This window comes from Ascaphus truei, chromosome 4 (genome assembly GCF_040206685.1).
Source record: "Ascaphus truei isolate aAscTru1 chromosome 4, aAscTru1.hap1, whole genome shotgun sequence".
NCBI lineage: Eukaryota > Metazoa > Chordata > Amphibia > Anura > Ascaphidae > Ascaphus > Ascaphus truei.
The window spans coordinates 357831518-357855570 of NC_134486.1; positions in this window are offsets into that span (position 1 = coordinate 357831518).

The following is a 24053-nucleotide window of genomic DNA, read 5'->3' on the forward strand; positions in this document are numbered from 1 at the left end:
TTGGTCCATCCTAACTTGTCAGTCACACTTTGGATCATGTATTTACCTCCAGTATATCCTCTAAGTGACTTATTTTCTCATATAGTTTTAGCTGCCATTATTCGAATAAATCACGCGGTGTATAAATCGGAATACACATGTCATGGCGCGTGATGTTTTCACACCGTATCGCCTTAGACGCGTGTTGACTCGGGTTTCTATTGGGTGCAGAAAATTGCAAATACCGTCGAGAAACTCAAGTGGGCGATCGCGAGTTGTTGTCTTAAAAATCTAATAGCAATTCAACCTGTCTTTTATTGCCGTACAGTTCAGCAAGTGTGTGTGTGTGTGTAATTGTAATGTGAAGATTAACGTTATCTATATATAACATTATCTGTAGTCTGCATACATAAGAATATATAATTCATTATAATCTAATATAATGAGTGTTTAACTTTGTTCAGAAGCAGCTGTATATGCTACATATAAATAATGTTTTACATTGACACATGCCATCATGAAAAATTACAATAAGAATACTACTACATACTAAGTGAATGCAGATATGTATGAAGAGGTGTGTAATATAGTTTCTTCTGTGAGTTTACATAAAAACAGTATGTACTAAGTATTATTTTGTTCGCATACGCTATAAAATCATGTCATCATAACAGAATTAACAACTTAAAACACCAAGGACTCCAAGCAGCTCTTCTCAGGAACAAACACCTCCTTCCGCCATCTACAAAACAAAAATAGAAAGTGCGGGCTCCATAGCATAACTCAATTTTAAAGGTTTAATGGTGAACAGATAAAGAAAAAGGATAGGATTCAGGATAGGGTGGTAGGGTGAGAACCCTCACCTTGATAAAGACTTCATGGCAGTCGAAACGTTTGTTTCATTGCTGAATACATTTTCTACACAGAAGACCTTGTGCCTGGATTACTACTTTCTTCATATGATTCCTTTGGGACCTTTCTGGACAGTCTCCTATATTCGTGAGCACCGGCGGTTGTGACATTTTACTACACAGAGTTTACGTGTGCCAAACAGCCACTCTATGTGCCGGAAGCACATTGATTGCTTCATGATATTATATCTTATGAAGTCCTTGGCTTTGATCCCACTCATGATTTTCAGATCCTCTACCAGAAACTTCTTTAAGAGGTTAGAGCTAAATATTACCACTAAATCTGCGTATAAATTTCTGTACATCGATCACCCTAGAATACCAATATTCTACCAGCTCCCTAAGGTACATAAAAGTCTTGTCAATCCGCCGGGACGACCCATTGTGTCTGGTGTGGAGTTGATGACGTCCAGTTTGTCCCAATATATATTTTTTATTTACAGCCCTATGAATTCAAGCTCAGATCTTATCTGAGGGACAGTCTGCATGTCATTGACTCCACTTCCAAAATTTGATTGAAAAGTTTCTACTTGTGGGCCTCCTGTGATGTATCTTCACTCTACACTTGTAGTGAGCATCACAGAGGCCTTGATGCAATTAGGTACTTTTTAGCGCAAGTTAATTCCTTACACTCCACACAAAGAGAGTTCCTCCTCTCCAGTATATTATTTATTCAACAGCACAATTATTTTTTATGTGGGAATGGTTTTTATTTACAGATCTGTGGAACGGCCATGGGCACCAGGTTCACCCCTTGCTATGCTACCCTATATATGGGGTTTTGGAAGCACCTATATGTGTGGGCTAATATCTAGGCTGGGGGTGGGCCTGGTTTTCTATGGCCGTTTCATCATTGATATAATTTTTAATATGGGATGGTGAGGGGGAGGATCTGTCCACCATTTTTTCTACATTTGACATTAATGACATGGGGTTCAAATTTACTTTTGTCATTGACCCTGTCAAGATTGCATTTCTCGATCTAGAACTGTTTACTTATCTGGGTGATTCTAAGAAAACAGTAAAACACATTTTAAAGAAGTTGCAGTGAATAGGTTTTTCTAGTGATCCTGTTTTAGGTCCTACCCTGCTCCCTTTAGCACCAACCATCTACAAACCTGCCAAAAATATTAAAAACATATTGGCACAAAGTAGGTTGAGACCTGTTAAGAATAGTGGTGAACCCAATGCAAGAAATCCTGTTCATGGTTATTCCATCTGCGTCAGAGGACGTTATCTTACATGCAAGCATTTATCATGTAAGGATTTCTTTGTATCACATACTAATCAATCGAGACATGAGGTTAAGGGAACAATAGACTGTCTGTCATCATATGTTGTATACAGCTGCAGCTACGAGTATTCTAACACTGCTTTGAAAAATCTGGGGCATTCTCCCAGTAATGCTGCAACATTTCTGTGACATTTCTGCAGAAAGACTAATTTACCATCTGACTAACACAGCAGGGTTCCCTGGTCGGTTTTAATGGGACTGCCAGGGACCCCCGTTGTGTTAATCCGATGGGCCATTAGTCTGTCTGCATAAATGTCACAGAAATGTTGCAGCATTACTGGGAGATTGCCCCAGATTTTCCAAGGCAAGTGTTAGAATACTCGTGGCTGCACCTGTATATGATTTCAGGTTCCTGCGGTCCACAGTATGTGGGCCCCACCATCCGTGCATTAAGCACGAGATTTTTGGAACATAGAGGTAATGTTGAACACAAAAAGTGTTCCCCGCACTCCAAATGAATACAAAAGAATCAATGATACTTGAAATGCTAATATGTATTAATGAGCAAAAGGGAAGAACATGAATTGACAGTGTGCAAAAAAACCGCAGATCACATAAAATGAACAGGAGGGGGAGGGATGGTGAGGGAAGGGGAAAATGTGACATCACTAAAAAGTGAGGGATATGATAAAGAAATCCCTAACAGGGAAGGAAGTTGGTGCGGTGAAATGCACGGGGCAACGTTTCAGGGTCATTTACCCCTTCTACAGGGCCATTCCCATAGTCACCACAAAGTGGGACTATGGTACTTCCCGACTCCCTCAAAGCAAAATCCTCCCAGTGTTAAAAGAAATGCAAAATAGTGTCCAGGCTGATGAAAGCAGTATTAAATTCAATGAATAATGTCATCTGATATGTACTTAACTAGTGCACTAAATATCTAACAAACCCTTATAGGCTAAGACCCCCAAGAGCAGACAGCACATCAATGAGAATACTATTAATGAAAAACAGTCTTTGCAAGTATTGGCAACAGTCACTACCAATGAGTTTCTAAGGCACAAGCAGGCAACAGTCCTCAGTGTGTGAAGCCCTGTTAAATTTGATATTTGCAAGGGAAGAACCTGTTTTCTGGGAGTAATTCTCACAGGATCCTGCTCCAACAGTCAGTGGGGTGGTGGGGTGGTGTGGCGATAATCGGCTGGTTTAAATGCTCTGCTCCTGGCTACTTGAGCACTTCCTGGTATGTGCATGTTCAATTCTGGGTGCTCCTTTTCCTAAAGCCAGGGCATATCCATTGTCCCTGCCTGAGACAGAGGCCATGTCCGAGTATATCACAGAAAACCTTCAAAAGGTCAGGTGTTGAAAAGTATATTTGTGTGTCGTCAGCATAGAGGTGATAATTAAACCCAAAAGATGTTATTAGGTCACCTAGAGAGAGTGTGTACAGAGAAAAGAGAAGAGGTCCCAGGACAGAGCCCTGGGGTACTGCCACAGAGAGATCAATAGAGGAGGAGGTGTTAGCAGAAGAGACATTGAAAGTACGATGGGAGAGGTAGGTTGAGATCCAGGATAGAGCTTTGTTACGAATACCATGAGTATGGAGAATGTGAAGGAGAAGAGGGTGGCCATCCCTGAGCTCTTCAATAGTCTACAAGGAGCGCCGATTTTCTCCAAACTTGATCTACTGGGTGCTTATATCCTGATTCGCATCCGCAATGGAGACGAGTGGAAGACCGCGTTTAACACCCGCAGCAGTCACTAGGAGTACCTGGTGTTGCCATTTGGGCTGTGCAAAGCCCCTGCAGTCTTCCAAGACTTTATGAACGAGGTCTTTCGTGATCTCTTGAATTCTTTTCTAATTATCTACTTGGATGATATCCTTATCTTTTCCAAAACCCTCGAGGAACACATTCTCCATACCAAGATGGTGATCTCTCGTTTACGGGCCAACAAGCTCTACGCCAAGATGGAGAAGTGTGTCTTCCATCAATCCTCAACTACCTTTTTGGGATATATCGTTTCGGATCAAGGGTTCTCCATGGATCCAGAGAAACTCAATTCTGTACTCGAATGGCCACAACCTAACTCTTTAAAGGCGATTCAGTGTTTCCTCGGCTTCGCAAATTATTAGAGGAAATTTATTGCTGGGTTTTCTACCTTGGTAGCACCTATTACGGCCCTTACCAAGAAAGGGGCCGATCCTTCCTAATGGCCATTGGAGGCCAGCCGGGCCTTTGATTCTCTTAAAAAGGCCTTTGACTCGGGCCCCCATTCTGCGACATCCCGTCCCCACCCTCCCCTTTACCTTGGAAGTTGACGCCTCCAACGTGGGAGCCGGTGCGGTTCTCTCTCAAAGAACTACCCCAAAGATAAACTACACCCCTGTGGGTTTTTTCTAAAAAAAATTCTTCTGCAGAAAGAAATTACGACGTGGGGAACAGGGAGTTGTTGGCCATCAAAATGGCATTACAAGAGTGGAGACACCTTCTGGAGGGTACCAAGGAACCATTCTGATCCTGACAGACAACAAAAATCTTTCTTACATTGACGGTGCTCGCCGTCTTGGGCCTCGTCATGCTCGTTGGGCGTTGTTCTTCTCAAGGTTCAACTTTACCATCTCCTATATTCCTGGGACAAAGAATATCAAAGCAGATGCATTGTCCCGTCAGTTTATGACTGAGGAGAAGTCACAGGAGGTTCCGGAAAGTATTCTCTCCCCCCAATTGTTTATCTCTGCAGCCTCTTTTGATATACTGGATAAGATTTTGGAGTCTCAAACACAGGTCCCCGAAGTTTGCAGCTCCACGTTTTCATCCCACAATTCTTGAATGGGGTCATTCCTCCAGATCTGCTGGATATCCCAGGTTTAAGAGGACTATGGATCTCATTCTGCGAACTTTCTGGTGGCCCAATATGATAAAGGACATTAGAGCTTTCACCTCCTCTTGCCCAGTCTGCGCACAAAATTAATCTGTCCGTCAAAAGCCTTCTGGTCTTCTACAACCTCTCCCAGTCCCAGACCGTCCTTGGAGTCACATTGCCATGGACTTCATCGTGGATCTTCCCCCGTCTAATGGTATGACTACTATTCTTGTAATTGTGGACAGATTGTCCAAGCAAGCTCATTTCGTTCCCCTCAAGGGTCTACCCAATTCCAATACGTAGGCAGATATCTTTGTAAAGGAGATTTTCCGTATTCATGGCGTTCCGTGGTCCATTGTCTCGGATCGGGGTACTCAATTTGTTTCTAAATTCTGGCGTGCATTTTCCCAGAGGTTGGGCATTACCCTTCTGTTTTCCTCAGACTACCACCCCCAAACGAATGGGCAAACTGAACGCATGAACCAGTCCCTTGAACAGTATTTGCATTGTTTTCCTTCCGATTCTCAGGATAATTGGGCTGAGTTGCTCCCTTGGGCAGAATTCGCGATTAACTCTCTAAAAAACGAGCCCACTCAAGAATCACCGTTTTTTGTAAACTACAGATTTCATCCTACCCGTCTTCCCATGCATTCTCCTAGGTCCGGAGTTCCTGCAGCTGATGATAGGGTATCCACCCTACAGGGGTCATGGAGAAGGATTCAAACAGTTTGACAAGAATCTGTGCTAAGACAGAAGAGACAAGCAGATAGGCTTCGTCGGGAGGCCCATAAGTTCGTACCTGGAGATAAGGTCTGGCTTTCTTCTAAAAATATCAAACTGAAGGCCCCAACCCCTAAATTGTCTCCCAGGTTCCTGGGTCCTTTCTCTATTCTGAGACAAATTAATCCTGTGGCCTATCAGCTTCACCTGCCACCCTCTACGAAAATGTCTTCCGTGTTCCATGTCTCACTGTTGAAACCTTTTATCCAAGGCAAATGATTCGCTCATCCTTCGCTTCAGCCTCCTCCCTCCCATTGTACCAGGACAACAGGAGTTCGAGATCCAGTCCATCATTGACTCTCGCATCTCCAGGGCAAACTCCAATTTCTGGTTCACTGGAAGGGATACAGACCTCAGGACCGGTCTTGGGTCTCGCATTCGGATCTTCACGCTCCACCAAAAATTTCCCCTCAAACCTTGGATGGTTCGTCCAGTGTCTGACCCTCGAGGGGGGGTACTGTAAGGATCCGCGCTGCAGGTATACCCGCTTCCAGTGCCTCCTTACCTCTGTTACATGCCTCCCAGGCTCCCTGGCGGCGTACCTCGCTCCTTGCGTCTCCCTCTCCCGCTGCCCCCACACTTCCGGGTCACGCGCGTCACCCCTATGGGCGCGCGCGGACCCAGGCTGCCATTTACTGGCGATGGGCGCCTGATTCCGCCCCCCATGATGCGGCACACACTCAACGCGCTTCCCTGCCTCTCCTCCATCAGGTCCGCCCCCCAGGCTCTTCTCTCCCATCAGGCTCTTCCCCGGGCCGCTCCTCCGCTCCTCCCCTTGATGTGACAGGCCCCAGCTACCCAGGCACCTTTCCCCTATCAGGTCCTCCCTCGGGCCGCTCCTCCATTCCTACCCTTGCTCCGACAGACCCCAGCTTCCCAAACACTTCCCTCCTATCAGGTCTTCCCTCAGACCACTCCTCCGTCCCTCCCCATCCTCTGATAGGTCCCAACCCCCTATTTAGTCTCCCCTCACCATTTCCTCTTTGCTCTGCATAGCTTCTGTACCTTGGTGCTGTCTGCTGTTGCCTGGCCCCTTTTTGTCTTTCAGTCCCTGTTCCTGTCCCTGGATATACTGCTGACCTCCCTGGATATTGACCTTTGGCTTTGGACTTTGTTTATGCTGCTCTCTGGTACCCTTGGAATTGGCGTTGGACTCTTTACCTTGCAGACTTCTATATCCCTTGGACACGGCATACGGACAATCTACTTCGCTGCTCTCTCCACTCCACGACCCAGGCTTACGGACTCTCTACTACCCTGCTCTCTCCAATCCACGACCATTGGCTTACCACTGCTGGAGTTGGCAAGTACGGTACTCTTTCTATTTTGTCACCCGGACCATCTACGCTACTTCCAAACTCCGGCCGTGCCCCCGTTTATTGTTAGGTGTGTGGTATTATCCCTTTCCACCTCAGTCACGGGGTCTCGTCTGGCTTGTGGACAGGCCGAGCGTTACAACATCGTCCCGTTCCACTTTTTTCGAAATGAGAATTATTTTACTTTTTTATATTATTTTATTTATTTATTTTATTTATACTTTAATTACTTTACTTTTCTTAACATATTTTACTAATACATGTAATCATTGTTGTATAACATATCACTGTTACACATTTATAATATGTTTATGATAGTTATCAGGTCACTTCACATGAATTATTCATACACATTATCACACATTCTTATTATAATCATCATCACATCACCTTGTGGTATGAAACGTATGTCGCTCTGGAGTTTTGGTGATTGCCTGAAGATTTATTGAGATTAAATCATACTTTTTCTAAACAGTGTACTGCAAACTTAATGTTTTTGTTTATCTATTAGACTGGTTGGTGTTCTCTGTCTGTCTGCAAGCACCTGAATTTCTGATATGTATTTATTATTTATTATTTTTGTTCTGTGGCTCTTTGTTTGTGTGCACCCAGCGTTATTTTTTTTGTGTGTTTGTATGTATGTTACATAGTTACATAGTACATGAGGTTGAAAAAAGACATAGGTCCATCAAGTTCAACCTATGCTAAATTTAGACAACAGATACTTTATCCTATATCTATACTTACTTATTGATCCAGAGGAAGGCAAACAAAATCCCCATTAAGGGGGAAAATTAATTCCTTCCTAACTCCAAGAATTGGCAATCGGATTAATCCCTGGATCAACATCCTTCCCATGTATACTTATTTGGTATATCCCTGTATACCTTTCCCATCTAAAAAGATGTCCAACCTTTTTTTGAACAAATCTATTGTATCTGCCATCACAGTCTCCATGGGTAATGAATTCCACATTTTAACTGCCCTTACTCTAAAGAACCCTTTCCTTTGTTGCTGGTGAAATTTCCTTTCCTTCAACCCTTAAGGGATGGCCCGAGTCCTTAGTACTGCCCGTGGGATGAATAGTTCTTTTGTAAGCTCCTTGTATTGTCCCCGAATATATTTGTATATAGTTATCATATCCCCTCTTAGACGCCTCTTTTCTAATGTAAATAAATCTAATTTAGCTAGCCTCTCCTCATAAGTTAGAATGTCCATCCCCTTTATTAATTTGGTGGCTCTTCTCTGCACTCTCTCTAATTCCATAATGTCTTTTCTTAGGATTGGTGCCCAAAATTGTACTCCATATTCAAGGTGTGGTCTTACTAGTGCTTTGTAAAGGGGCATAATTATGTTTACTTTCCTTCCATCCATTGCCCGTTTGATGCAAGATAAGATCTTGTTTGTCTTTGCAGCTACTGCATGACATTGGGCACTATTGCTAAGCCTGCAGTCTACAAACACTCCTAAATCCTTCTCCATCAAGGATTCCCCCAATATATCTCCATTTAATTTGTAAGTCGCCTTTTTATTCTTGCATCCCAAATGCATAAACTTACATTAATCTGTATTAACCCTCATTTGCCATTTACCTGCCTACGTTTCCAGTCTCTCCAAGTCCTTCTGAAGAGAAATTACATCCTGCTCTGATTCTATTACCTTATACAATTTAGTATCATCAGCAAAGATGGAGACTTTGCTCTCGATCCCAACCTCAAGGTCATTAATAAACAAGTTAAAAAGCAGGGGTCCCAGTAGCGATCCCTGAGGTACTCCACTCACGACTTTAGCCCAACCTGTAAAAGTTCCATTTATGACAACCCTCTGTTATCTGTCTTTTAACCAGTTTTCAATCAAGGTGCATATATTATTACTGAGTCCAATTTTCTTTATTTTGTACTCCAACCTCTTGTGTGAAACCGTATCAAAAGCCTTTGCAAAATCTAAGTAGACCACATCAACTGCATTTCCCTGGTCTAAATTCCTACATACCTCCTCAAAGAAACAAATAAGGTTAGTTTGGCAAGATCTATCCTTCATAAATCCATGCTGACTATTACTAATCATTTTGTTTTCCATGAGATATTCCTGAATATTATCCCGTATTAAACCTTGAAGTAGTTTCCCCACTAGTGAAGTCAGGTTTACAGGTCTGTAATTCCCCGGTTGTGATCTTGCTCCCTTTGTAAATATAGGCACCACATCTGATTTACGCCAGTCTTGTCTTACTGAGTGGAAATAGAGCTTGAATATTAAATATAATGGTTTGGCTATTACTGATCTTAACTCTTTGAGAACTCTTGGATGTATGCCATCGGGGCCAGGTGCCTTATTTACTTTAATTTTTTCAAGTCGCTTATGAACTTCTTCTTCAGTTAACCAATTGTTCATTAATATGGAGGTTGTGGCTTCCTCCTGCGGCACTACTATTGAACTTGATTCTTCCCTGGTAAACACAGAGGCAAATAATTTGTTTAATACCTCAGCTTTTTCCTAATCTCCAAAAATAATCTGCCTACCCATCTCACACTGAAAGGGTCCTATATTTTCTTTTCTCATTTTTTTGTTATTAAGGTACTTAAAGAACTTTTTAGGGTTGACCTTACTTTCTATTGCAATCCTTTTTCCATTATCCATTTTTGCTAATTTGATTGCCCTTTTGCAATTTTTGTTACATTCCTTATAATTCTGATACGATGTCTCCGTCCCTTCTGACTTAAAGAATCTAAACGCCTCCCTCTTCTTGTCCATTTCCTCCCCTACCTGTTTATTTAGCCACATTGGTTTTGACTTATTTCTTTTATACTTATTACCTAAAGGTATACACTGATAAGTGTGCTTTTCTAACAATGTTTTAAAGACTGCCCATTTATCTTCTACATTTTTCCCTGCAAAAACATCATCCCATTGTATTACAGCTAAACCCCGTTATAACGCGCCTCGTTATACCGCGATTCGGTTATAACGCGGTTTTCCCGTGGCTCCCGTTTTAAAAAAAAAAAAAAAAAAAAAAAAATTTAAAAAAAAAATTTTTTTTTTCATTTTTTTTTTTTGCACACTGCACACACTGCACACACTGCACACACTCACTGCACACACACTGCTCATTGCTCACACTGCCACACTGCACACACACTGCACACTGCACACACACTGCTCATTGCTCACACTGACACACTGCACACACACTGCACACTGCACACACACTGCTCATTGCTCACACTGCACACACTGACACACTGCACACACACTGCACACTGCACACACACTGCTCATTGGACACACTGCACACACACTGCACACTGCACACACACTGCTCATTGGACACACTGCACACACACTGCACACTGCACACACACTGCTCATTGCTCACACTGCACACACTGACACACTGCACACACACTGCTCATTGCTCACACTGACACACTGCACACACACTGCACACTGCACACACACTGCTCATTGCTCACACTGCACACACTGACACACTGCACACACACTGCTCATTGCTCACACTGCACACACTGACACACTGCACACACACTGTACACTGCACACACACTCCTCATTGCTCACACTGCACACACACTCACACACACTTACAGACACTCACAGACACTCACACACACTTACGCACACGCACACACTCACACACACTCCCACGCACACTTACGCACACTTACGCACACTTACGCACACTCACGCACACTCACAGACACTCACACACACTTACACACACTTACACACACTTAGACACTCACAGACACTCACAGACACTCACACACACTTACACACACTTACACACACTTACACACACTTACACACACTTAGACACTCACAGACACTCACAGACACTCACAGACACTCACACACACTTACACACACTTACACACACTTACACACACTTACACACACTTACACACACTTACACACACTTAGACACTCACAGACACTCACACACACTTACACACACTTACACACACTTACACACACTTAGACACTCACACACACTTACACACACTTACACACACACTCAGACACTTACACACACTCACACCCACATACACACACCCATATACACACACACACTTTCTCTCCCATATATACATACACACACACACTCTCTCACTCTACACAGACAGGGGGGTGGGGTCGGAGCAGAGGAAAGGCCGCGACCAGCACCACCACCCGCTCCCCCCCCTCCTCCCGCGCAGGCAGCGGGAGCGCCAGGGACAGCGGTGGGGAGAAGAAACCCCCCGCTACCACCTCCATGCAGGCAGCGGGATCTGAGGTAAGCGGCGACCTGAGGGACATCCCCGCTCCCATCTCCTGCCTCGCGGCCTGTCCCGCGGTGACAGGGGGAAGCGGGGACAGGAGGGACATCCCCGCTCCCATCTCCTGCCCCGCGGCCTGTCCCGCGGTGACAGGGGGAAGCGGGGAGCGGAGGGACATGCCCGCTCCCATCTCCTGTCCCGCGGGATGAATATGCGCTAAAGCGCGGCGGCCATTTTTTTTTCTCGCGACCCCGTTAGTAACGCGGTGGTCTCGGGGTGGACCCCGAGACCCGCGTTATAACGGGGTTTAGCTGTACTACTAAATTAGACCTCAGTTTATTAAAATCTGCCTTTCTAAAGTTTAAGGTCTTTGTTGAACCCAAGAAATCTATTTTTTTATCATTTATTTCAAATGAGACCATGTTATGATCACTGTTACCCAAATGTTCCAGGACTTGAATATTTGTTATTACTTCTACATTGTTTGATAAGACCAAATCAAGTATTGCCCCTCTCCTGGTTGGTTCCTCAATAATTTGGGTCATATAATTGTCTTTAAGCACCCCCAAAAACCTGTTTCCTTTTGTTGTAATGCTAATCTCATTGCCCCAGTCTATGTCTGGATAATTAAAATCCCCCATTATGCAAACATGACCCAGTTTTGATGCCTTTTCCATTTGCAAAAGTATTTTAGCTTCCTCAATCTCACAGATATTTGGTGGTTTATAGCATATTCCCACAAACATTTTCTTAATACTTTTACATCCACAGCTAATTTTTATCCACAAAGTCTCTACATTTTCATCATTCCCTTCATAAACATCATCCCTTATAATAGGTTTTAGATCCGGTTTAACATATAAACATACTCCACCTCCCCTTCTATTTGTTCGATCCTCCCGAAAAAGGGAATAACCCTCTAAATTAAATGTCCAGTCATGAGTTTCATCCCACCATGTTTCAGTAATGCCTATGATATCATACTGCTCCCTTGCAGCTATTAATTCAAGATCCCCCATTTTATCTGTCAGGCTTCTTGCATTAGCAAGCATGCATTTAACTTTTTTTTCACCCTATACTATTATGTTATCTGCTCCTTCCTTTCTGCGCCCACTTGGTTGTCCAACTCGTACTTGCCCCAATTCTACCTCCATACCACCTTGTATCCTCCTCTATTCCATTTAGTTCATTATCTGTTTCATTTCCCTCCCCCCTCCATCCTAGATTAAAATCTCCTCCAACCTTTTTAGCATTCCCCCCCTAGCACAGAAGATCCCTCTTCATTGAGGTGCAATTCGTCCTTAGAATATAGATGACACCTCTCAGAAAAGGAGTCCCAGTGCTCTAAAAACCCAAACCCCTCCTTTATGCATGCATGCATGCATGCATGTATGTATGCATATATGTATGTACTGAGTTAAGTTATGGTGAGTAGAGAAAGTGACAAAAACCCTCCACAGCAAAGCATATAGCAAATGGAAATACAACTGTATGCTCATTTGCATGCCTTAGGCAGGTCTGCAATCCCGCCTTTCACCATTATCACACAGCACACAGCACTTCCACTGAAGCAAGGGATTCTGGGAAATGACATGCAAATGAGCACGCAGTGCCACTTTTTGCTTCAAAAACTATTTTAACATGGTTCTCTATAGGCTTAAGCTTGCTGCATGGTCACAGCTTTGAGCACAGCCGGGGTTAAGATGCATAGCCAGAAAACCATATATATATATATATATATATATATATGTAACCCTGCTTCCCCCCTTCCCCCAGACTCTACGGTGGTGTCTAGGGTCCATGGGGCAGATTACATGCGGTGTGGTGCATACCTGTGAGGAACAGGAGGACCTGAGCTTCCCGCGATGTTGTGGGGGAGCCAGGCCCGTTCTTCTGGGGTGGTAGCCTCCATGATCTCTTAGTGGTGCAGCGTCTCCATCTTCTATACTCCCAGTAATATGGGACAGTACCGGTATAGAAGATCCCCTTGGTCCCAGGGTAGTATTTTCCAAGTCACAAACAATCTTTGATAATAATGAATAGTCTCTTTTATTGACAGAGCAGCCATATCCCAACGATAGTGGCTTCCAGCAGCCGCAACAACAATAGCCAGGACGTGTTATTACGCCACTCGCCTTCCACCCATATAATTCCTCCTCTCCTTCCCTCCAATTCGCTCCTCCGGCAGGATGGTCTGGGCTAGGGCTTCAATACCCCGTGGCCCACCCCCGAGGTTATCCTCGCGGTGGGGCTTGAATTCTTCCCATCACCCCTGGCAGTGGGGTGAGGGCATTGGTCCACCAAGTCTATAATTCTATCAGCTCTATTATAGGAAGCTGATCTCTCCACTCCTCTCTCTCTCTCTTCTCCTCCACTCTGCGCAGGGGAGACCGCGGTCTCCTCCAACTCCTCGGACCGATCCGCAGGATTCTTGTACTCACGGCATACTAACGCACTTGCCTACTCCCGTCATAACTAGAACTCAACTACTAATCAGGAGTCGGCTGCTAAATATATAGCTAGCCCCGCCCTTCGTGATGTCAACTGAACCTCCCCTCTTGGTCACGCCTGCAGCAGAGTCCAGGCCTGCATCTACCACTCAGGATAGGGCTATGAAGGGGGAAAACCCATGATGATTACTGGTGCCTGATCTTAACAGGACTTACCACAGTAGAAGGGAGATAGGTATAGCCTGTGCTGTTTACAGGGGGCTACACTCTCCCTATGGTGGAATCCAATGGTCCCCACTTGGACCTATTTTTAGCAGACCCATCCTGCGACGAACCACCTGGGAAACAGCACACATAACATTGTCACAATACATGGCATAATGAGGTAGTTCAATACAAGTACACCCGGGTACTCCCAACATGGAGAACCCTACAGATAATGCCTAGGATCAGGCTTTCTTACCTGCCATCCATTATGATCCGTGACGGTCACAGCGAACGACTGAACCGGCCCATGCTCAGGCCTGTATGTAACACCGTGCATGTAGATACACCTACCAATGCTCCATATGCCTACTAGCTCACTAATCTTATTCTCATTGTGATACCCCCCTTTACCGAACTTGGTCCAAAGGTTTTCCTGGACTGCCTCCCTGAGCCAACTGTCTCGGTTCTCTTCAATTTCTTTCATGATGGGCTGAGGCACGTAGGGATACTCATACCCGTGCGACTGCCGGTACCTAGCGACTATGGCCCGGTCAGCTCGACTTAGTTTGATGAGGGTGCGGTGCCCTGCTCTGCTTGGCAGTACCCAAAACACAGGCTCTTCTGGAGCTACTTCCTCATACAAAATACTGGGGCCTCGAGGTACAATACGTTTCTGTTCTATCTCCCTAAACCGGTGATTTAACTCATCCTCCATCTCCTGCGGAGTGAAAGAACCAGCCGCCCACCAATGATCTACTACATCGTTCTTAATTAACAAGAACTGTGTACGGTCCATCCCCTCATGATATCTGGTGAACAAAGGCGCCCACCATTTGTCGCGGTGTTCGTACTCTGCGGCCTGACTTGTGCGTTCTACATCAGACTCTACCTGTAATGATACACCGGACGTAACCACATCAGTAGATCACGAGCAATCTCTCCTTCCCTTGGCATTATAATACCTAGTGGGTTCATTTTGTGCACCACTTTGCTGGTAGACCAAGCCTCTACTGGAGTGTGAGACCCACGGGCCCTCCCTCTAGCTGCAGGAGAAAACGGCACAGGGTTAAGCACAGGTACAACACTTGAATACGGTATCTCCCCATCAGACCCTTCTTCACTCAACTCCCAGTCCCGCAAGTCCTTGGAGTATTTGGAGTTTGTACATAACTTATCCCTGGTAGGTCCTGGTGGCACCACTCGTGAAGGGGCAGGGGCAGTGGGGCTATGGGCTGGGCTGGGGGAACATCCAGGGCATTGTCCAGCAAGCGAGTGACACCCCGCCAAAGGAACCGGTGCTTAGAGGCACTCTCCGCCATACTTCGGGTTTCTCAGGAGGGGCCTCGACTCTGTAGGGCAGCCAGGGCAATGGCGGCGTCTGTGCTCCGAGAAGAGAACACTCCTCCAGGACTTTTCTTCCCGGTGGAACTGGAACCGCTGTCGTCAGAATCGCCTGCAGAATCTCCATCCGCTCCGGGGTCACGCACCGGAAGTGCGTTGAGGTCCTTCGGGGGCGGTGGCGGAGCATCCGGTACACGGTCAAACAAGTAGGCCTCAAGACTCTCTTTCTCGTTCGCCGTGAGTGAGGTCTGCGCCTGGCGGGAGTAAGGGGGTGGTGGAGTCTCCTTACCGCTCCGCTGCTTTTTGATGACATCAGGCTCCTCTAGGATCGTCTCAGTCTCCGTCTCCGTTGCACTGGGATTCACCACTGCGGTGGGACTCTTACGGGCCTCCGGCCGCACCAGCGCTCGCCGTCGGCTGGTCTCCGGACTTGTCTGCTCTCTCTGATGCATTTGGGGTGGTTCGCCGGTAGGCGCTTCACCACCGACGTCACGCCAATCTCGTCCTCTGAAGAAATCACAATCGGCTCCTCCGCTGGGGAGTCACCCGGTTCTTCGGCGATACAATCAGTGGGTATAGGCACAAAGGGTTCTTGTGCTGGTACCTCCACTGCGATCGCTTAGTTTAATAGCGAGCGGAGCCTTGGTTCCTCCCGATATGGTATAACGGGGACCCAGGGCAGTCTTTTCTTTACCTTCACCACCTCCGTTAACGTTCCCAGGGAGGCACCCCGCGGGGTTCTGAACAAAGGCCACGGCTCGTTCGGCCAAAGATAAAATACGCCACATTGAGGGCATTGGGCCCTGGTGCTTGGTACCGCTCCCGGTATTCCGCAGTGTACGCACAAACACTGAACTTATTCGTGCTCGGCTACCTCCACTACCAGTAGGCCTCCTGGTAATTGGTAGATGGAAGTACTCATCTCTGACATGGTTCGCTCAGGGTGAGGACAACTCAGTGTTCCAGCTCCTTACTCTTTGAATACCAGACAAAAGTGACGCTCTTCGCTCAGGCTTCCGGTCCCTCCCTTCGCTTGGGAGGACTCTCCTGATTGGCTCTCCTTGGGCCCCTCCCTCTGGTGGAATCCAGAGGCGGGATCTTTTCTTCTTCAGCGTGACGTGGCTGGGCTTTTTGACCATTCACGACACAGGTGGGTGGGCTTTCGACTTTCGCGCCGCTCCGCTCCCCTTGCAATGAATCCGGGTTTGGCGCCAAATTGTTACACATGTCCCGCCACATTCTCCTGATTGTCTCTGTGCACAAAGCACGTGCTTGCTCCAGGCTAGTGGGAACCGCCATTTTAGATCACTGTCCTTGCTCCGCGGAGTGCATGTAGGGATGGCCGCCATTTTGGACGAGTCCTCCAAATGTCCATGTGCCCTATCCTCAATGTCTAACGGGTATCTTGTACCTAAAATACACTGACAACTGGGTGCTCTGTCTGTTTCTCACTAAATTGAGGTGGTTTGTACCCCAGGCTCAGCGGAACTCCTCTCCTCCGTGCACTGTTCTCGATGTTTACCATGCAAGTGTTCTGTGGGGCGTGTGTGTGGGTGATAGCTATGGTACCTCTTTTCTAGGTACGGGGCGTCTCCTGCTTTTGCCACTCATAGCGCGGGCCCTGGGCCATGGTCCCTGTACTGGTTAACAGGCTGACCCCCCCCAGTTGCCTTACGCTACCTGCCTCAAGGGACTCGGTAAGCTCTAACTATTCACCCTTCCTACGCCACCTCCTATGGGCGCCCATCCTTCTCCAATACTTGCTCAGATAGTGCATCTCGCTCTGCCCGTTCCGCCTTGCTATAAGCCGGTCCTGTTCTGACATATATCTCAGCAGCACCTCCAAATGTAACCCTGCTTCCCCCCTTCCCCCAGACTCTACGGTGGTGTCTAGGTTGCATGGGGGCAGATTACGTGCGGTGTGGTGCGTACCTGTGAGGAACAGGAGGGCCTGAGCTTCCCACGATGTTGTGGGGGAGCCAGGACCGGGCTTCTGGGGTGGTTGCCTCCATGATCTCTTAGTGGTGCAGCGCCTCCATCTTCTATACTCCCAGGAATATGGGACAGGACCGGTATAGAAGATCCCTTTGGGTCCCAGGGTAGTATTTTCCAAGTCACACACAGTCTTTGATAATAATGAATAGTCTCTTAGTCTCTTTTATTGACAGAGCAGCAATATCCCAACGATAGTGGCTTCCAGCAGCCGCAACAACAATAGCCAGGACGTGTTATTACGCCACTCGCCTTCCACCCATATAATTCCTCCTCTCCTTCCCTCCAATTCGCTCCTCCAGCAGGATGGTCTGGGCTAGGGCTTCAATACCCTGTGGCCCACCCCGAGGTTATCCTCGCGGTGGGGCTTGAATTCTTCCCATCACCCCTGGCAGTGGGGTGAGGGCATTGGTCCACCAAGTCTATAATTCTATCAGCTCTATTATAGGAAGCTGATCTCTCCACTCCTTTCTCTCTCTCTTCTCCACCACTCTGCGCAGGGGAGACCGCGGTCTCCTCCAACTCCTCGGACCGATCCGCAGGATTCTTGTACTCACGGCATACTAACGCACTTGCCTACTCCCGGCATAACTAGAACTCAACTACTAATCAGGAGTCGGCTGCTAAATATAGAGCTAGCCCCACCCTTCGTGATGTCAACAGAACCTCCCCTCTTGGTCACGCCTGCAGCAGAGTCCAGGCCTGCATCTACCACTCAGGATAGGGCTATGAAGGGGGAAAACACATGATGATTACTGGTGCCTGATCTTAACAGGACTTACCACAGTAGAAGGGGGATAGGTTTAGCCTGTGCTGTTTACAGGGGGCTACACTCTCCCTATGGTGGAATCCAATGGTCCCCACTTGGACCTATTTTTAGCAGACCCATCCTGCGGCGAACGACCTGGGAAACAGCACACATAACATTGTCACAATACATGGCATAATGAGGTAGTTCAATACAAGTACACCCGGGTACTCCCAACATGGAGAACCCTACAGATAATGCCTAGGATCAGGCTTTCTTACCTGCCGTCCATTATGATCCGTGATGGTCAAAACGAACGACTGAACCGGCCCATGCTCAGGCCTGTATGTAACACCGTGCATGTAGATACACCTACCAATGCTCCATATGCGTACTAGCTCACTAATCTTATCCTCATTGTGATACCCCCCTTTACCGAACTTGGTCCAAAGGTATTTCTGGACTGCCTTCCTGAGCCAACTATCTCGGTTCTCTTCAATTTCTTTCATGATGGGCTCAGGCACGTAGGGATACTCATACCCGTGCGACTGCCGGTACCTAGCGACTATGGCCCGGTCAGCTCGACTTAGTTTGATGAGGGTGCGATGCCCTGCCCTGCTTGGCAGTACCCAAAACACAGGCTCTTCTGGAGCTACTTCCTCATACAAAATACTGGGGCCTCGAGGTACAATACATTTCTGTTCTATCTCCCTAAACCAGTGATTTAACTCATCCTCCATCTCCTGCGGAGTGAAAGAACCAGCCGCCCACAAATGATCTACTACATCGTTCTTAATTAACAAGAACTGTGTACGGTCCATCCCCTCGTGATATCCGGTGAACTAAGGCGCCCACCATTTTCGCGGTGTTCGTACTCTGCGGCCTGACTAGTGCGTTCTAAATCAGACTCTACCTGTGATGATACACCGGACCTAACCACATCAGTAGATCGCGAGCAATCTCTCCTTCCCTTGGCATTATAATACCTAGTGGGTTCATTTTGTGCACCACTTTGCTGGTAGACCAAGCCTCTACTGGAGTGTGAGACCCACGGGCCCTCCCTCTAGCTGCAGGAGAAAACGGCACAGGGTTAAGCACAGGTACAACACTTGAATACGGAATCTCCCCATCAGACCCTTCTTCACTCAACTCCCAGTCCCGCAAGTCCTTGGAGTATTTGGAGTTTGTACATAACTTATCCCTGGTAGGTCCTGGTGGCACCACTCATGAAGGGGCAGGGGCAGTGGGGCTATGGGCCGGGCTGGGGGAACGTCCAGGGCATTGTCCAGCAAGCGAGTGACACCCCGCCAAAGGAACCGGTGCTTAGAGGCATTCTCCGCCATACTTCGGGTTTCTCAGGTGGGGCCTCGACTCTGTAGGGCAGCCAGGGCAATGGCGGCGTCTGTGCTCCGAAAGGAGAACACTCCTCCAGGACTTTTCTTCCCGGTGGAACCGGAACCGCTGTCGTCAGGATCGCCTGCAGAATCTCCATCCGCTCCTGGGTCACGCACCGGAAGTGCGTTGAGGTCCTTCGGGGGCGGTGGCGGAGCACCCGGTACACGGTCAAACAAGTAGGCCTCAAGCCTCTCTTTCTCGTTCGCCGTGAGTGAGGTCTGCGCCTGGCGGGAGTAAGGGGGTGGTGGAGTCTCCTTACCGCTCCGCTGCTTTTTGATGACATCAGGCTCCTCTAGGATCGTCTCGGTCTCCGTCTCCGTTGCACTGGGATTCACCACTGCGGTGGGACTCTTACGGGCCTCCGGCCGCACCAGCACTTGCCGTCGGCTGATCTCCGGACTTGTCTGCTCTCTCTTGATGCCTTTGGGTTGGTTCGCCGGTAGGCGCTTCCCCACCGACATCACGCCAATCTCGTCCTCTGAAGAAATCACAATCAGCTCCTCCGCTGGGGAGTCACCCGGTTCTTCGGTGATACAATCAGTGGGTATAGGTACAAAGGGTTCTTGTGCTGGTACCTCCACTGCGATCGCGCTCTTCTTTGTTGCCCGCTCGCTTAGTTTAATAGCGAGCGGAGCCTTGGTTCCTCCAGATATGGTTTAACGGGGACCCAGAGCAGTCTTTTCTTTACCTTCCGCCACCTCCGTTAACGTTCCCAGGGAGGCACCCCGCGGGGTTCTGAACAAAGGCCACGGCTCTTTCGGCCAAAGATAAAATACGCCACATTGAGGGCATCGGGCCCTGGTGCTTGGTACCGCTCCCGGTATTCCGCAGTGGACGCACAAACACTGAACGTATTCGTGCTCGGCTACCTCCACTACCAGTAGGCCTCCTGGTAATTGGTAGATGGAAGTACTCATCTCTGACATGGTTCGCTCAGGGTGAGGACAACTCAGTGTTCCAGCTCCTTACTCCTTGAATACCAGACAAAAGTGACGCTCTTCGCTCAGGCTTCCGGTCCCTCCCTTCGCTGGGGAGGACTCTCCTGATTGGCTCTCCTTGGGCCCCTCCCTCTGGTGGAATCCAGAGGCGGGATCTTTTCTTCTTCAGCGTGACGTGGCCGGGCTTTTTGACCATTCACGACACAGGTGGGTGGGCTTTCGACTTTCGCGCCGCTCCGCTCCCCTTGAAATGAATCCGGGTTTGGCGCCAAATTGTTACACATGTCCCGCCACATTCTCCTGATTGTCTCTGTGCACAAAGCATGTGCTTGCTCCAGGCTTAGTGGGAACCGCCATTTTAGATCACTGTCCTTGCTCCGCGGAGTGCATGTAGGGATGGCCGCCATTTTGGACGAGTCCTCCAAATGTCCATGTGCCCTATCCTCAATGTCTAACGGGTATCTCATACCTAAAATACACTGACTGACTGTCAACTGGGTGCTCTGCATTCTGTTTCTCACTAAATTGAGGTGGTTTGTACCCCAGGCTCAGCGGAACTCCTCTCCTCCATGCACTGTACTCGATGTTTACCATGCAAGTGTTCTGTGGGACGTGTGTGAGGGTGATAGCTATGGTACCTCTTTTCTAGGTACGGGGCGTCTCCTGCTTTTGGCCACTCATAGCGTGGGCCCTGGGCCATGGTCCCTGGACTGGTTAATAGGCTGACCCCTCCCAGTTGCCTCATGCTACCTGCCTCAAGGGACTCGGTAAGCTCTAATTATTCACCCTTCCTATGCCACCTCCTATGGGCGCCCATCCTTCTCCAACACTTGCTCAGATAGTGCATCTCGCTCTGCCCGTTCCGCCTTGCTATAAGCTGGTCCTGTTCTGACATATATCTCAGCAGCACCTCCAAATGTAACCCTGCTTCCCCCCTTCCCCCAGACTCTACGGTGGTGTCTAGGTTGCATGGGGGCAGATTACATGCGGTGTGGTGCGTACCTGTGAGGAACAGGAGGGCCTGAGCTTCCCACGATGTTGTGGGGGAGCCAGGACCGGGCTTTTGGGGTGGTAGCCTCCATGATCTCTTAGTGGTGCAGCGCCTCCATCTTCTATACTCCCAGGAATATGGGACAGGACCGGTATTGTAGAACCCCTTGGGTCCCAGGGTAGTACTTTCCAAGTCACACACAGTCTTTGATAATAATGAATAATCTCTTTTATTGACAGAGCAGCAATATCCCAACGATAGTGGCTTCCAGCAGCCGCAACAACAATAGCCAGGACGGGTTATTACGCCACTCGACTTCCACCCATATAATTCCTCCTCTCCTTCCCTCCAAGTCGCTCCTCCAGCAGGATGGTCTGGGCTAGGGCTTCAATACCCCGTGGCCCACCCCCGATGTTATCCTCACGGTGGGGCTTGAATTCTTCCCATCACCCCTGGCAGTGGGGTGAGGGCATTGGTCCACCAAGTCTATAATTCTATCAGCTCTACTATAGGAAGCTGATCTCTTCACTCCTCTTTCTCTTCTCCTCCACTCTGCGCAGGGGAGACCGCGGTCTCCTCCAACTCCTCGGACCGATCCGCAGGATTCTTGTACTCACGGCATACTAACGGACTTGCCTACTCCCGGCATAACTAGAACTCAACTACTAATCAGGAGTCGGCTGCTACATATAGAGATAGCCCCGCCCTTCGTGATGTCAACAGAACCTCCCCTCTTGCTCACGCCTGCAGCAGAGTCCAGGCCTGCATCTACCACTCAGGATAGGGCTATGAAGGGGGAAAACCCATGATGATTACTGGTGCCTGATCTTAACAGGACTTACCACAGTAGAAGGGAGATAGGTATAGCCTGTGCTGTTTACAGGGGGCTACATATATACGGTTCACATTGACCTATAGTCCAAGTAAGGTTGTTTTTCTTGACACAGAAGTATATCTAACTGAAGGAGTACTTCGGACGAGGATACATCAGAAAGATACTGATAAGAATTCACTCCTCCTGGCAACCAGCCATCATCCAATACCTCTTAAGAAAGGGTTACCTTACTCCCAGTTTCTTAGAGTGTGCCGGATTACTAGTGATAGTGGTGAGCGTGATCAAGCCCTTGTGAAAATGTATAAACGCTTTGAGGAGAGGGGATATGAATGTAAGGACCTTGATGCAGCACTTAAGAGAGCCAATGATGTCCCCAGAGAACAGCTCCTGCTGCCCTCTTCGAATGCACAGAAGCAAGATAGCTTCCATTTCACTAGTACATTTAGTACTGCATCAAGAATGATTAAGATGTCGATCCAACAACACTGGAATATATTGGCAAATGATGCCACCATTGGCAAGAATTTTGAGCGTCCCCCACTATTTTGCTACAGAAGAGGGCGAAATATCGGCGATACATTAACTAGGGCAGACCCGGTGGAAAAATATGGTAAACCTACAACTTGGCTGAGTAAGGAAAAAGGTGTCTTTAAATGCCATGGATGCACCAACTGCCAATACCTTATTCTTGGCACGCAGTATTCACATCCCCATAGTGGCAAAACACGCCTTATTCAGGACTATATGAACTGTGAAAGTAGATATGTTGTCTACTTTATCCGGTGCCCTTGCGGACTTTTTTATGTCGGTAAAATGATGCGCATGCTAAAGGAGCGGATTAGTCTGCATAGATCATCTATTAGGAAGGTATTGGCCGACAACACTGGATTGGAGGACCATAAATTGCAACCAGTTGCGAGGCACTTTAAAAACTTTAAGCATAGCCTTGCAACGCTGAGGTGCATGCCTATTATGCAAGCGCACACGTCCATTCGTGGTGGTGACAGAGGAAAATTATTACTGCAATTGGAAACAAGGCTCATCTATGAACTTGATACTATGGCACCCAGAGGACTTAATGAGGATTTTAAACTGGGTTGCTTTTTGTAGCAACAGTAGTATCACTTTAGGGAGAAACATTTATGAGTTAAAGTTGGGGATCCCACTGCCATGTGTCACCTCTGTGTAGTTAGAATTATCCGTTTCTGTATTCATCTTTGGGCTTATTTTTGCCTTATTATGTGACCCCATTTTTGCTCCTTAGCACCCATTCCCCTCCTCCCCCCTTTCCTCCCCTTCCCCTCCTCCCCCTTTCCCCTCCTTCCCCCCCTTTCCCTCCCTCCATCTTCCCCTTTTGAATAGTGCAGCTTATCTATACTCAGTGTCAGTGTATAGAGCTGCCACGTTTTACTCTGTGTCAGCGTATAGAGCAGTCAGGTTATACTCTGTCAGTGTATAGTTCAGGATATACTCAGTGTCAGTGTATAGCACAGATTAAACTCTGTCAGTTTATACAGTACTATGAGACTGCACTATACACTGACACTGAGTATAACCAGACTGTATTTGTGCCACGCTAGGTAACCTTTGCAGTGCGCCACACTTTTTGTGGTGCATTATTCATGCACCAGCACCAAGTCAAAATGCTTTACCTCAGGCAAAATCCTGGCTACGCCCTGCTGATTGGCCAGATTGGCATTTTAGACATCCATGATTTTCTCCACCAGAATGTCATTTTCTTGATATGAAAATGTAACATGCCTCATTTGCACCTCATTATGCTATCCCCTTCTCCAC